The 15,969-nt window shown below is 40.2% G+C and overlaps 1 protein-coding gene across 4 annotated transcripts in view; it reads right to left on the reverse strand.

Annotated features, from left to right (window-relative positions):
• The window catches only part of zhx2a (zinc fingers and homeoboxes 2a), a 28,800-nt gene extending 24,983 nt beyond the window's left edge, over positions 1 to 3,817 (reverse strand). For 3 of the 4 annotated variants that reach the window (XM_034127392.1, XM_034127394.1, XM_034127391.1), the window contains exon 1: positions 3,401 to 3,817. The gene's annotated coding sequence lies outside the window, so the exon portion shown is untranslated. The remainder of the gene's footprint in view (positions 1 to 3,400) is intronic. The other variant, XM_034127393.1, reaches the window with a different exon arrangement.
• Positions 3,818 to 15,969: the final 12,152 nt, after the last annotated feature.

A 15,969-nucleotide genomic window follows, 5' to 3' on the forward strand; every position in this document is an offset into this window, starting at 1 on the left:
GAGAACTAAATCACTTTTTTGTAATATGGGGACATCCTTCAAATGTAATTTAGCTACCTACACAAATCTATATCAAAATATGTACAATGTATTTTCACAGCTTTACTTTGCCGTCAGATATTGGTTTCCAACAACCAACTAAAACCACCATTTACTCTCTTCAAAGCCACTAGACTCCTTTGACAAAACAGTCTGTTGACCTCGCAGGAGAAGGAAACACATCTTTCCAAAGGGCCTACATCTATTGTAGGTTCACTGACGATGGATAATTACCTCATAAATCGCAGACTATCCCTTTAAGCTCTTGGATCAGACAACTATAACATTAGCAGTACACACACAATTTCTCTTGCAGAAATGAAAACAGGACTATCTGCCACCTTCCCACTTTAAATTTCCCTAAGCAAGCACACTCATTGTTTTACCGCCAATCCTCTAGGTTAGTTGTAACAGTCAGCAGTCAGAAACGGCAGCAGACATCTGATAGACTGACAACAAAACGAGTAAACGCCTCGAAGAAAAAATAAAAGGCACATCCCCTCGCAGCTGGATGTTATGGCTGCGACATTCTAAGAGGTCACAGTACAATGAGGAACACTGCATGGTTGAGCAAGCCTGGAAAATTAGCCGATTAAATGGGAGTAGATTTATTTTTTATGCCACTACTTCAAATAAAAATAGCTCTCAAATTCCTTACTGTAAAAATGAGTGTAGGCTGTTTACTTCTCCTCACTGAAATGCTCTCACTTTACTGTTTACACAGTGAAGTGATGATGGAACAGTCACTGATTTTAGAAACAAGGTAGGATGGCGACATCTGTGCATTTCTCTAATCCCCTTGTGCAATACTGAGAATAACAATTTCCCCAAAACATTTAAACGGACTTAATCTTGCATCTGTCAAACTGTAAAAAAACATTGAGTAATGTCCAATATGCCTAACAGTGGACCAAGGGAATATTACATTTTGACCACTTCTTGGTAACATTCAAGTATTTCGGGTCAGGCGAAACAAACAGTTCGAATGTATTTGGTTGGTTTATTGCTTGTCTTTTTTTCGAATAACCTATTTTTGGATGTATTCCCTTCAATAAATGTCTACATCATTTGCCAAGCAACTGTGTGTGATTTTGAAATGTGACGGTTTGCTTTTATCAACATAAACCCTTTGATTGTTCAGCACCAATAATGAGTCAGTTGTCGTTATAAATTATATAACATTATCCATGATTTGGCAGATCACATGCGAAAAGAACAAACATGAGCCACATTTCAACTCAAATGGAAAGAGCAGGAGTGCGTGCCTTAGCGAGCAAAGCCAAGTCTATACCCAGAGGAATTGTTGGTAACGGGTTTGACAGGAGGGTTAACATCGCTGTGATCAAAATCACTTAGATCTTTAACGGATTGGGCTCCGTTGGGCTGCTGATCAAGGTATGTTTAGAAGTAAAACATAGCAGGTCATCCCAGTATAATGGGAATGCCGTTAAATAATATTTCTTAAGGCACCCAGAAGAAAGTGAATACAGACTAGGTGACAGCTTTACAAAGAAAAAAAACTATCTGTTAGATACAATAAATGATTTTCAAACAATTGGCCCACACGGAGTGTGAAGACCTATCAGAGGTCTATGACTGTACTGGTGAACATGTGCAATAAATTACAGCAAATTAACAATCTGGCAATATGCAAGACATGAAATTATACTTTAAACTCAACATACATGCTGTTATAGGATCTCTGTTTGTAGAATAATCAAAGTAAAGTGTTATTTTTCCTTGAATAACCTCATTTCCACTTAGGGCTAAATGATTGGTAATTTTTAGGGATACACCCATTTGCTCTTCTCATACCTTAAATGTAGGGCTAATATAATACCAGTACATTTTTTAATTGATATATCTCACTGCACGGAACTCATTGGAATAATGTTCCTGTAAGGTAACCTGAGGACACGGATTGCTGCGTTACCGCAAACTGTGTCCTGAATGACTGACTGGAAGAATATAATTCATTAAGGATATCAACAATCATTTTAGAATAACATTGACACATAAACTGTGTGTTATGTGGATTGGTCAAGTCCTGGTGAAAACCCAATCCATTAATCTAGACTGTGTAAAACAATAGTATTGTGCACTATACACAACATAGGTCTTGTGTTAATTCTCCATAACGCAATAAGATAAATTATTTAGGGCTTAAATATAAGGCACTCAGGTCTGATGGGGACATGCAAGTATAACATCATGGAAAGATAACCGTGATTTTGAAAAAAATGTATTGCATGATCTCCCAATAATAAATATAGGCTACATGATAATATCACTGTGTATGAAATGACTGTAAGATGACACATTGATGGAATAAGCTAGAAACAAGGAAGTACGAGCGGGAATATCCCTGTGTGAACTATTTCACTGGGGTGGTTGACTGTTTATGCGTTTGGAATTATGGATATGTTTTATCTTGATCCTGACCTGTATGCATATCATTCTTCTCAGTGACTTCACTAGTGCTATATCTAATGCAGTGCAGGACAACATTAAGGTTTCAACACAGTGAAATAGAATAACCACTATCCCTTCAAAGCTTTTACACATTTACGTGTGAGACCCACTGCCTGCAGTCCGGGACGCTGGGTCCAAATAAGTTGATGTTCTGCATAAAAACAACCACGCCTGACTTTTTACAGCAGTTACAGGCCTGCTGCACAGACAGGATACAAGTCCATGCTACAGCAGTGTGTCCGTCTGCCGTGGTCTCGGAGGGGAGGAGGCATCACCAGGGGTAACGTTCCGCCTACATCACAGAGTCGCACAAATCAAAGTCTATAAACAACGTCGGACTCCAAAAGTTGCTGTGAAACGTCAGTGGCGCTGAATGTGAGCAGGTACACCAGGGCGGTGCGCAGTTTACCGGCCGTTTCCCCCGGCCTGCCCGAAATGTGACAGTGGGGCGCAGAAAAACACTCTCCCCAAATGTTCCCCCTCTCGCCACCGACGTAACAACATGTCGGCAAAGGACGGCCATGTTTTGCTGGTTATGTCGACACGGGGAGGAGGAAAAGTAGACACGATGTTTCTCTGCTCTGCCTTCTCGCGCAGCGGCTACAACGTATCAAAGTGAAACTTAAACACGGGGGAGAAAACGTCCAATTAACAACTTGGCGGACACATTGTCTCAGCGCGCAGGTGTAAACGACACAAGCAGGCAAAGTTCATGCGGCGAAACAAGTTACAGTATTTAGACAGAGGCGTGTGGGTGTTTGGGAGCCACGCAGGGGCAGAGCAAACCACGCGAGGGGCACAAAAACAACTACGTGCAGTGTTAACTTGAGGGACTTTTGAGGGTAAGGGGGGCGTAGGAAAACAGAGGAAGAGTTTATACATGTCTTACCTGCCCACCGTTTTGGCGCGATGCTCAGGTAGTGCGGTACAATCCCAAAGCGTCTGCTATAGCGAGAAATAACCCCAATCTGCTTTAAACTGTCTCACGGCTGTCCAATAACCGAGCAGACAACAGGCGACAGGAAAGAAAAAATTGGCGATCACAAGGAGGATCTACGCCAAAAGCCACATGATCGCCGACGTCAGAGTACGTATTTGCATGCCGTACCCGAGCGCCGGTGCCCGTCCATAGCGGGTCCATAGTGTTATTGCCGGGAAAAGTTCAGAAACAGGCGGAGGAAAGTAAAGCAACTCTCTGTCTAGAAGGCAGGAGGACAGCAGTGGCTTCTTAAAGCATGCATGCTGGTTTAAAAATGAATGAGCTGTGCCTTGTTGTCGTCAACTTGTCACTGTGCTGATGCCTGCCTGCCCCTTTGCTCGGAGCTAAATTGAATATTAAAGTATCAGAGGGGGTGTGTCTTACTCCACAAGCCCCTCCCTCTCCCTTTTCACACCGCCCACCCCTCTTTCTCTATATGTGCATGTGCAGTTGCTGCAGTGCTTTCCTCAGTGGAAGCTGGTCTGCAGTGGGGAAACTGCATGCTTCCCTGCCTTTCATCACACACAGAAAACACACTCACATCTGGATCCTCAAAGGTTAGTCTGAGGTCAGCTTGATACTCACAGTTTGCATTGCTGAGACAAAGTGCCCTGAGGTGACACAGACTGACTCAAACGCAACAGTGACCTCCACTGGATTCTCTCGAGAATTTATCCTGACCTTGGCCCGTCACATTCTATATGTAGCTGGAGTCATGTAGAACATTTGTACTGCCTCTATTCACCACTCTTTGTCGCATAAGGAAAACTATGAGATCACAATGCCAGTTTTAACAAAGTGAATCTGGACTTGAAAGGTATTTATTGTTTTGCTCAGGTACACTTCATGGGATAGAATTTGATGACTTGGGCCTGATATTGCTGTCCTTGGTTTGCACAGTCTTTATTTAGCCCTTAGAAAATAAGCAGACGCATCAATACTGCTTTGCATAAACAGGTTTGAATAGAACAACATAAAGGTACCAACTATATCACTCAGCTTCCGAGGTATTCTGGAGTTGCAGGGCACATCGTGTGAATTGTGTCATTTGGCCAAGCTCTTGGCATCAACCCCATCCTGTAGGAGTCAGCATCAATTGTTGGTACTGTAAACCTTTTCAGTTTCTTTACATTCCCCTTTGTCTCCCTCCCACAAAGCCACACAGACAAACAAGTTTAGTTAATTTGATCAAAAATAGACAAAAAGCACAATAATCAAAGTTAAAGATGAATTAGACTGAAAGCATTGTTTATTTATTTATCTATTTTTTAAATTATTTATCTATTTATTTCTTTACTATTTTATGTCTCTTTTTTATTTATTTTTATTTCATTTTACAGTCTATACATATTCAAATACACACACATACAGTACCAGTCAAAAGTTTGGACACACCTTCTCATTCAATGGTTTTTGTTTATTTAAATGTGTTCTACTTTGTAGATTAATACTGAAGACATCAAAACTATGAAAGAAACCATATGGAATTGTCTAGTAAACAAAAAAGTGTTAAAAAATCCAGAATATGATTTTTATTTTAGATTCTTCAAAGTAGCCCCCTTTTGCCTTGATGACAGCTTTGCACACTCTTGGCTTCTCTCAGTCAGCTTCATGAGGTCGTCACCTGGAATGGTTTTTAATTAACACGTGTGCCTTGTCAAGAGTCAATTTGTGGAATTACTTGCCTTCTGAATGTGTTTGAGACCATCAGTTGTGTTGTACGGAGGTAGGGTTAGTGCACAGTGGAAAGCCCTATTTGACTACTGTTGTAATCCATATTATGGAAAGAACGTCTCAACTCAGTGAAGAGAAACGACCGTCCATCATTACTTTAATAAATGAAGGCCAGTTCTTCCGGAAAATGTCAAGAACTTTGAATGTATCCTCAAGTGCAGTCGCAAAAACCATCGAACGCTATGATGAAACTGGCTCTCATGAGGACCCCCCCAGGAAAGGAAGAGCAAGAGTTACCTCTGCTGCAGAGGATAAATACATCAGAGTTACCAGCCTCAGAAACCGCAAATTAAAGCACCTCAGATTAGAGCCCACATCAATTATCACAGAGCTCAAGGAGCAGACAAATCTCAGCATCCACTGTTCAGAGGAGACTGCGTGAATCAGGCCTTCAGGGTCCAATTGCTGCAAAGATCCACTACTGAGGATGAACAACAAGAAGAAGAGAATTGTTTGGGCCAAGAAACACAAGGATTGGACATTAGACAGTGGAAATCTGTACTTTGGTCTGATGAGTCCAAATTAGAGATTTTTGGTTCCAACCTCTGTGTCTTTGTGGGACGCAGAGAAGGTGAGCGGATGGTTTCTGCATGTTTGGTTCCCCCCGTGAAGCATGGAGGAGGAAGTGTGAGGGTGTGGGGGGGCTTTACTGGTGACACTGTTGGTGATTTATTCAGAATTCAAGGCACACTTAACCAGCATGGCTACCACAGCATTCTGCATTAGCCAGCAAAATAAAAATCATATTCTGTATTTTTTAACACTTTTTTGTTTACTAGTTAATTCCAAATGTGTTATTTTATACTTTTGATGTCTTCAGTATACATTTACAATGTAGCAAAAATTAAAATAAATAAAAAACTTTGAATGAGAATGTGTGTCCAAACTTTTGACTGGTAGTGTATGGTATATGCATACATACAGAGTCTGCACAGATTGTCAGAATATCACCTAAGCCTTAACATAATAAAGATAATTGAGATTTCACACATGCAAAAGGTAAGGCAGATTTCATTTATACATGTGTTCCCTACCATCAGAACGTGAAAATAATATTGAAGTGTTTTTTGTGCAAGAGCAACATCTTATCTTTATATAATATCAGCCATGAATTATTTAGTAGCTTGTTCCGTTTCTGATTAATCAAATGTAATGAAACTGTCCCTGATGCCATAAGTCAAACTGTGTTGTTGATATTCTGCCTGAGTTTAGTAATCTGCTCTCAGACCTGAACATTGAGACAAATTCCCGCGGCTAGATGAAAACAAGCATAAATGGAAGGCTGATAAATTGCCTGTCTCTAACAATATCACAGAGGGGAACTGCTGTAACATTAGAGCATAGTAAAGATCAAGAGCAGTTTATTTCTCCAGCCTCATGAAAGGCTGCTTTACCTCAAGATGGTTTTACTATGTTGTTGATTCAGGTTTCACCTCTCTTCTGGCCCTGTCATTTAAACATATTTTTCGTGTGCACAGTGAGTGAGTAGTGTCTGTTATGAAGTTGCCAATATTGTGCTTACTGAAAGAAGCTGGTAGTGGTATTACACCTGCTAACACACGTATTGAGCTCTGGAAAGACAAAGATATGAAAGAATAAAGAAATGTGGCCCCCTTTCACATTGGCTTTATTGTTAATCCTAACACTTTAAAGGAAGAAAGTGCATCAGCTTTAGTCAAAAAGACATGTATTGATTGGAGTTACGATGTCTACGTTTCTTCCTTTTTTCTTTTACAGCACTCTAAAGTATGTATTGATGCAGACGACCCTTCATATTCTTTAAGACAATGTGAAATGACATGGCATTTGGTGAACTTCCAAGGTTTAAATTGGCTAAACAGGTTAAGATATGAGCAAAAAGTCAACGATACAAGCTTATTCAAATAACATAACATAGGAGAAAAGTGAGCTATGACTCCCAATGTGCAGTTTGACAACATCACTGAGCTGTTTTGTGCACAACGTTTGCAGTCAGGCAAAGCTTGTGATTGAAACGTTATGCTTTGTGGAGACCAGATTATAAATTCAGCACCATAAATCCGTTCAATTTCAGATAATGGGTCAATTTGGGTGACAAAGATGGGTCACCTAGAAAATAACTAATGTGTCTATTAAGCACCAACCATAATATTTCAATATAAAATCTGCAATATACTGTACATACAGTATGTATATAATATAGAACAATACATCTACAATGGTCACACCTCCTTCCCTAAAATAAAAATCACATCCTAACTAGAAGTTGATAAAAGTAGATTATTTCCATCACCGATGAAGGGAAGGAAGAATGACATTTATTCAGGTGCTCTACATAAGGCTACATTCATTTGTGTTACTGTACTGTTTCCCTCAATCCCATTTCAATTCATATTGTCCCAGAGCAGGAAAAGCACACTTTAATCTTATGGTCAAGTCTGTATATCTGTATCAATGTGATAAAACAACAGGTCACTAGATGGTGCCACATGGCTGTACAACCACTCCTGTGTGAAATCCCTCAACTTCCCATCTGTGGCTGAACAGGTCTGGCTTTATGCCTGTCTTATGTATTCAGGATGGAAGTGCTACCAACTTTCAGTATAACTAATAATAAATGAACCGACTTATAATGGGTGTCACTGAGGTTATCATATAATTGACAGAGTATCTTTACGAAAAAGTGTTTTAACCATTTTGTTTGCTTTGGTGGAAAAAATAGCACTTTCTTTACTCACTTCTTACTTTACATAATTATTGCTGAAGGGACTGGAAATCTAACTTAGGGTACAAGGCCTGGAAGTGAGAAGGGGAGGGGCGAGAGACAGAGACGAGGGGAGGTACATTGAATTGAAGAAAAGTTATTAAAGTACATTTATTAGAAATTGAAATTAATTAATTAGAGGAGAATGTGTCACAATAGTTCATTGGGAGTTCAGGAAGTTGAGTTGGCTCATAATGGATGACGTGCATATGAACACACAGGGAATACCAGACTTGGCCATCTCTCCTCCATTTATCTGTCCACAGGATGACATCAGAGTAGGGTGTTCCTTCAGTTTTATATATTGATTTATGTGTTTGTCCTTAATGTCATTTGTATAGACACTGCTGACTAACTTCGCTAAACCCCTCCTGTGAACCGTGAACGTTTTGTAACTGTAACTCGGCAAAAGTGTTCTGTGACGATACAGCTATCTCAACATGACTTAGAGGAGTGCATGGAGCACTACTACAGGTACTATTCAGTATACAAAGAATGTTGATGGTCCCGTTCCCAAAGCCGAACTTCAAGAGCAATACGAAATGGATTGAAAGATGTGGTTTTACATTAGGTGCAAACTTTAGCATACCTGGCTACTAGCTTACTACCTACATGCTACAGGCTGGTTTTGTGAAACACATAAGTGAATTTGTGCTGTGCTTTTTATTGAGTAGTTCAATAGAGATACAGTATGTCTTCCAGACTCTTCAGTTGTACTCATCTGTTATTGTAAACTCTTTGTAGCCATACCGACAAAAAGTAATGCACTGTAATTCGTCTTGATCCCACTGAATACATTTGTATGTAATCCACAAAATTGTGAAATAGGAAAGAGTGTCAAAGTCTGCATGAGTAGGAGGTCATGATGCATGGGATGGTCCAAATACTGCAGACTTTCACCCAGGAGGCCGCTGCTCAGGTCCAGTGTGAGACAAGTAGCCAATGTTGAAAATGTGTCGAAAAATGTATGTACTAAAAGCAATGCCACTGCCGTAGTTATTTTCAACCCATACAATGATCTTTTCCAAAACTAGCTGAGTTGTTTTGTGTAGTTTATTTTGAAAAGACTGTTTGCTTGTAATTTATATTTATACAATTGTAGGAGAGCACATGAACAAATAGGAATAACTTTTCATAAGATATGAAAAACCATTAAGATGATAACCACAAACAATTTTGACAATTCATTTTTTACTCGGATCTTAAGTGTCTTTATTGTATCGTTACTGTGAATCTTATGTGTGTGTGTTTGTCTGCAGGTTTTGTATCTACTTCCCCTGTGACTAGCTTTGGCTCATTCACACAGTTTACAGTTGGAATACAGTCAAGAACTGTTTAATGATGCATTCACAGACAGTGGGGGTTTATAAATCTTCTTATCACCCCGACAACCGCAATCGGACTTCCCTTCCCACGTTCAGGTTCAACCATGACACAGCTGTTGATACATTAATGATACAGCAAATGAAGAGGAGGGGAAGAGGATGTGGGGGACACTTTTGGAATGGAAAAGAGCAACAGAAGGAGAAACGATGAGAGAATATATAAGTGCTATTTATCAACCTAGGCTTGGTGTGAGTTGCCGAGTGTTGGGGATATCAGCCTTCAAATGTTTGCCTTATCCCCATTATAATGGCACTAGATGGCACATGGCTGGTTGTGCTCAAAGCGCAAAATACACTTGAAAAACTCAAAAGCAATGTCTCTCTTCAGAATTCAGAAATCATGACCCAATAACTCTAGATAATCTTCGGACCTTGTTATGAGTATTTTCATAAAGGTACAGCGGAGGTGGAAGCCCTCAATGTTTACATGTTGCGCTGTCATGCATCTCTAGACTATGATTTGAGCACCGCAAGCCAACTGCAATCTACTGTAGTTCCAATGCTTGAGTCACATCACACCAAAACAATCTACCACATTTATTTCATTTAGTCACTGTACATTTCATAATAGAACAAGGAGAAGGAATAGATAAGGAGACCATCGTAATGGCAATTTACATTACCCAACGTCCTCTTTGCCAATTCCATTAACAATCAGGAAAGTGGTGAAAGTGATCTTATGCAGACACAAACAGATGACTTTCGGTCGTTGGATACAGATTAGTTTGATGTTTGTAAAGCTGCTTTACAGTCCCAGAAGTGTCTTCCTGTAGTTCTGAAGTTGTTTGCATTGACATTCTGTTAAGAACGGTGTGCTCTCAATCTCCTTGTGCCCTTCCTTTCTGGTGACCTTATGTATACACCCTGTGCATCTAATCCCTGCAACCAAGTGTTTAAAATAATATTGCATGATAAATCTGAGCAAAAGACTATGCCAACAATAAACATAATGGCTTCTACAACCATGCATACTGCCACTGCTGAAGCCTCTAAGAAAGATACATCGAACCGTACGAAGAGTAGAATAGACCAGCAGAGCAACATTTCTGGAAAAGACCTCTGCAGAGACCCTTTCTCAGTCACAGGAGAGGAGCGCTTAATTGAGTCCAGAGATTCTGAACGTCAATTTAGTTCACTCTGCTCGTAGGGATAGAATACACAGACATCCCTAAAAGATCATTTCGAAGAAAAATACAAGCCTTGTGTTGGATTAAGCCATTTTACAATAGAGTTCTGCTTCATTTAACAACAATGAAAATGGTCTTGTTGGGTAATGTAAGGAGCTTGGATCCAACTCTTAAATCTTTGCCTCATCTCTCCAGTGTACACTTTTCAAAGAAGCTGTGGTTCTCAGATGTAGAATAGCAAACCCATCTCCTAACATTAACTTGATGAGGAAAAGTGTGTTGTTAAGCCTGAATATCCTACAGGTCTTCACAAGAAAGAAACCAGATCACTGTTCTTCCTCCTCTCCCACCCTCTCTGCCTATACCTCTTCGTCCTTGTTTAGCTCATCTTTATTTGATTTCAAATCTACGTAATTATTTTGTTTTGCAAGACAAGAACAGCCTTCCCTCTAATTGGCCAAGGCAGCATTACAATACACAACGCTTGGCACTATTATGTTTTCCCAAGCACACTAAAAGAGGAAGAGGGCCATTTACCAGACGATTCATCACCCCATATCCATTTCTGTGAAACAGTCACCCTTGTGGTTTAGGGTATTGTAACTTCAAAAAGCATGATATGAAAATATTTACCACAATGACATGAAATGGGAGGATATTCTTTTAAATTGCTTCCTCTTTATCTTGAGTCACTACTGGCAGGAAAGCAAGTATGTATGTGTGTCAGTCGGTGCCACCTTTATGTGTTAGTAACGTTTCTCAGAGTCGCACAGAGCTACCACTGTAATCATCAACACACACATGGTAACAATCAGAACATATGGCTTCAAGTTCCAGAAGGAAAGAGAAAAGGGGAAGTGGAGGGAGATAACAGAGGCAAAACAAGTAGGGTGAAGTAAGTGGAGGGAGGTGATGAGGAGGGGGGAGAGAGGGAAAGAAAGAACAATGAAGGGGTGGAGATGAAGACATTGGAGTTAAGATGGAAAGATACATTGAAAAACCCTAGGAGGATAAGACAATAACAGAAGGATGAGAGAGAAAAGAGGGGCACAGTGCAGAGCTTCCGGTAGCTTCTCTTTTAAATCTTCTTTCAGCTTTTAGGTGTTACTTGTTATCTATTAAATATGTGGCACATTGTCTTCAGTTGTTTAGGGCTAGGTTTAAGACTTTCTCAATTGAATTTGCTGTAAAGGGGCCCTATTATGCTCATTTTCAGGTTCATATTTGTATTTTGTGTTTCTACTGTGACATGTCTGCATGCTCCAATGTTCAAAAAGCTCTTTATTTTTCTCATACTGCCTGTGCTGCAGCACCTCTTTTCACCCTCTGTCTGAAAACAGATCTTGTGATTGGTCAACCGCTCAGAGATGGTCCTGCTCCTTAGCTTATCACGAACAATGTGTTGAAGTGCTAGCGAATAGAAGGGCGAGTGTCACATAGTAATGTCACGATGTTGAGGAAGTAAAGAAAGGACTGCAATTGAGGCGTTTCAATAGCAATATAATTGGCCTTTTTTGCAGGAACTCAAGTACCTACTCAAGGGTAATTAGGCTCTACCAAAGTTGTCACTTGTCTCCAATTCTTCATGTCATTTTTCATGGACATGGACTTATGTCATCATAATATTGGTTGAAGTGGTTGTAAATAGCTTAAAGGTAGGGTAGGTAAGTTTGAGAAACCGGCTCGAGATCGCTAGAATTTGAAAATACACAACCGGAGACAATCTGCCACTTCCTTACAGAGCCCCTCCTCCAACACACACGAACGCGCACATGACCAATGAGGGCACGAGATAAGTTTGTGCACAGATGGAAGGCTGACAGGCAGGTAGGCCATCCAGTTATTTTAGCCGGGCCGGCTAAAATGATTGGTCGTACTTTTTACAGTATTACGGCTTCCACAGATGACATTTTTTTATGGATTTTTTGTCAAAGCACTTAAGATATTCATTGCTATCGGGATGTTAAGAGCATTCCATGGAATATAACAAAAAGTGTATCTCCAGCCGGTTTCTCAAACTTACCTACCCTACCTTTAAAGCCCCCTACACACCAGGGAACTCGCCGACATCCGACACCGACAGATCCATCGACGAGTTCTCCTGCGTCTTGGCCGTGTGTACACTGAAATACACCGCTTTACTACAGCCGAGCACGTACGAACTGCGCATGCGTGAGTGGCAATAACTCTCCTTACCAGCAGCCGGCGGTAGTGTGTATTCGTCATTCAAAATAGGCAACAACCGGAAGACAGAGAAGAAGAACAGACTGATATTAGTGATGGGAATTCCGGCTCTTCTTGGTGAGCCGGATCATTTGGCTCGGCTCACCAAGAAGAGCCGGCTCTTTCGGCTCCCAAACGGCTCTTCAGTTTACCACATATTATACCTTTTATAATTCAATCAAATGTAGCCCTGTTTTGACTAATGATTTATATGTGTACACATATCACTTACATTATTCAATACATCCTTTGTACTGAAGTATTCAAAAGTAAAAATTACATGTTTAATATCAATTATTTGCTGTGGCCAATTGTTTTCATTGCATTTACAGACCCTTGTATCTCTCTGATACCACCCAATGAATGCACAGACTTGCTTGTAGAACCACGCTACACAAAGCAGATAGCAACACCTATAAAAACTTAAGCATAGACATTTAAAAAAAGGGGCTACTGTATCGACATTTTAAAATTATATTTAAAGAAAAGGCCCTGACAAAACAGCAGGGCTCTATTTCAGTATTAACTATAGAAAAAAAGACAGCAACAGCTGACATCAAATCTTTGCTGAGCCCAAGGATAATCATAAATAAATAACATAGTAAAAGTAAATATATTGCAATGCTCAGTACAGCAGCATCCAACCGTCTCTAATCATAAAAAAACATAATAAAAATAAATGTATTGCAATGCTCAAAACAGCAGCATCCAACAGTCTCTAATCCTTGGATATTACATGTCACTGCATGCATGCACGGAGCAGCTGTAGCGCGGAGATCATCATATCATTCTGTCTTGTATTACTTAACAAAAAATAACAAAAACAAAAAAACGGCTCGTTCGCGGGCGCGAGCCGGCTCCCGTCGTTCACTTAAAAGAGCCGGCTCTTTGAGCCGGCTCGTTCGCGACCGACACATCACTAACTGATATACAAACAAATAGCGGCGGGTGCCGTTCCATTTTCACTCTCGTCCATCGAAAACATGTTTTAGAATATAAAAATACATGCATGATGAAATGAGCACATAAAGTGCAGACATACTATAAAATCACAGTTAATAGACCTGCATCTGATGATCGCAGTGTTCTGGCGGGTGTGTAGTTTATTGAGTCAGCAATGTAATAATGGCCACTTCTTGCTAAATTTACGATGAGATGAAAAACCGGACTTGACCAAACAAATCACGGAGCTCTCAGCAGAGGACAGCCGGGGACGCTCCCGCCGATATCAGAGATGTCCCTGCTATGTGTGGGAGGTAAGAGAGGACATTTAAGGGCTATGTTTGATGTCTTTAAGTATCACCTGCTGGTGTTTAGCTGCTGTCTTGTGCCTTAAATCGTTTGTTTACGTCCCTCACTTCCGTTTCGCTTCTCATTTGCAAGCTGAACAGCTGATCAGAGTGGTTTCTTGGCCCGATAGCTTGTGTCCAACACCCGGCCGATTCAACATGTTGAATCGGCCGGGTGTCGACCGTGAAAGGCCAAATAAGGCGTGTCACGGCCGAGGGTTCGGGACACACCAAATTGAATTTGGGCGACAAGGAACCCGTTTTCGCCCAACAACGCAAGACGGCCGATATCGGCCTGGTGTGTAAGGGCCTTAAGTAAGCTCCAATAATTAGATTTTACACAAAGGAAAGATGATTTGATCATGATATAAAAATGTTTGGCATGTGATGTTAAAGATGTGCACAATATGACTAGGGATATGATCTAAATGGGTTAAAAGTGCCTTTTTTTATTTATTCTTGTCTTACGCCAAGAGCAGTAATCATCTTACATTGCTATCACTTTTTAAACATTACAAAAATAAAGAAGAAATAAAAACAGCAGTTGCCCAAATATCTAACAGAATGGTATACATTCTTTTTGTTTAATGAAATATATTGAAAATAATTTACCTTAAAAAAGCCACAAGAGGCTGTACGTTTACTTCAATACACTTCCAAGTTGAGCAGGAAAACAATTGGCTCGCAGAAACAATGCTCCCTTTGTGACTTATTAAGAGCAGCAGTATAGACATGGCGGACAAAGAAAGTTACTGTTTTGTTGTGTTACTGTAAACATTGTGTTGCATCAAATCATACTGCTGGATTATTCTGTTCTGTCCACTTTGTCACTGATACTTTGTTTCCTCCACTCATTAAAGTCATTTGTACATTTGGCATCTATCCCCCTCTTCCCTTCATTTCAGTGTGTATCTATGAGGTCTGCATATGCATGATGCCCTGGTGCTGTTGGCCTCTAATTAAAGTATACAAGACAAACGTCATGTAAGCTGTTGCAATGTGCTGGCCATTATGGGGTGTGTTCCCCCTTTCATTTCTGTTTATATAGCATTCCAGAGAGCCTCTTCCTTCTTGTTTGATACAAACCTGACATGTTTCCAGCAGTGGAATTAAGACTGGGCTGTAAACTGTGCTGGGGATACATTTAGTGAATTGTTTACCCTTTTTATTGTTCACTTTTTATTGCAGGGCTTGGAAAGAAGGCTATAATCTCTGTGCGAACACTAAATCTTCTCTTCCACGTCTTCTCTTTCTTGCTGTTTCTGCCTGTTCTTGTATATATTTCTCATTTAGTCATTAAAGTGTTTCCCTCTTCTACTCACTCTGTCTTCCTCTCTTCTCTGTTATTTGGTAGCCACAGCATCTTTAAGCCCTTTATGTTTGTCTGTGTTATCATTTTGGTTGCTGATTATAGCTATCTCAACACAATTTTATTTATTTTACTTTCACATCCGATTTCAGTGATGTTACTCTGTTTGAACTTCTGTCCCCTTCTATTTCTAAACCTGGCTCTTTTGCTTCCCCCCTTATGAGGTAAGATATTTACTAAACGATTCCAGTAGTCAGTTAGTAGTCAAAATGCTGAAAGATGTTGTATATTTCCGTGGGATACAGAAGGAAAACAACACTGAACTTCTGTTTTGCCGCCCTTGCTTCCTCTCCTCTTCCTTTCATCTCTAACTTGGTTAACCATTTTCAATTTCCCCTGAACTGACCTTTCTACTTCTGTGTTCATTTTATTATCCTTATCCTTCCTCTCATTTCCTACCATCTTTACCATGGCACCAACCATGGTAAAAACGGCACCAAAAGACGGTTGTGCAAGTCTTTACCACACAATGATAAATAAACTTTGATCTAAATGCAAGATCAGAAGATGTAAATGGGCAAAAAGAAATCCAAATAGTGTTCTTCTTTGTCTTCCGCTCCTTTTCTTTTTTCTCTTTGCAAAAACCAAAACATGCGCCTTCCAGCTGGG

The sequence above is a fragment of the Trematomus bernacchii genome, unplaced genomic scaffold, assembly GCF_902827165.1.
Source record: "Trematomus bernacchii unplaced genomic scaffold, fTreBer1.1, whole genome shotgun sequence".
NCBI lineage: Eukaryota > Metazoa > Chordata > Actinopteri > Perciformes > Nototheniidae > Trematomus > Trematomus bernacchii.